The sequence below is a fragment of the Emydura macquarii genome, unplaced genomic scaffold (genome assembly GCF_026122565.2).
Source record: "Emydura macquarii macquarii isolate MOO-44397 ecotype Brisbane River unplaced genomic scaffold, CSIRO-AGI_Emac_v2 contig_1119, whole genome shotgun sequence".
Classification (NCBI taxonomy): domain Eukaryota; kingdom Metazoa; phylum Chordata; order Testudines; family Chelidae; genus Emydura; species Emydura macquarii.
Window position 1 is genome coordinate 20231384 of NW_027131256.1, and position 669 is coordinate 20232052.

General features: G+C 41.0%; 1 non-coding gene across 1 annotated transcript; it reads left to right on the forward strand.

Moving 5' to 3' along the window:
• Window positions 1-361: 361 nt before the first annotated feature.
• TRNAP-AGG (transfer RNA proline (anticodon AGG)) lies at window positions 362-433 on the forward strand. Its single transcript has one exon. It is a non-coding gene; the product is annotated as a tRNA-Pro (tRNA).
• Window positions 434-669: the final 236 nt, after the last annotated feature.

A 669-nucleotide genomic window follows, 5' to 3' on the forward strand; every position in this document is an offset into this window, starting at 1 on the left:
GTGGGATTTTATTCCTTCCTACTTTGAGCTCTTAAATGGTCCATAGATCTTGTACTGGATTACTGCACCGGAGTGAATTTCACCCAAGGAGAATGCAACTCTTACAGAAGTACAGGATGGAACAGGATCACCTACTCAGAGTCTATGCAGTTATATGTACTTTATTATCTCTACTACAAATAATAGCACTGTTTGTATAATTAGTTATTTTGTTTCTAATAAAAACCGTATAATGAAAGGAAGGGGTAAAGTGCTATCTATGCTGGAGGAATAGAGCTAACTAGAATCTGAACCAGAGAGCTATAAAGGCCCAAACCAACATTAGATTGTTTTATAGTGGCTAGAAGTGAGTTGCTACATCGGCTCGTTGGTCTAGGGGTATGATTCTCGCTTAGGGTGCGAGAGGTCCCGGGTTCAAATCCCGGACGAGCCCAGTTTTTTCCCCCGCCCCTTCACCAATAATGGAACATTTCTATTATCATCTAACATTGTTTTTTATTGGACATGCATTTATACATGCAGATGAAAGAACCGGGGAAGCATTTGCAGCTAAAAACATGATCCTCTTGCTTTCTGTATTGACGGCATTACTGTGAACAAAACTCAGGCGAGGGAACCATTTATTCCCATTGATTCATGCGCCCCCTCTTCTCCCCATGAACTCTTATT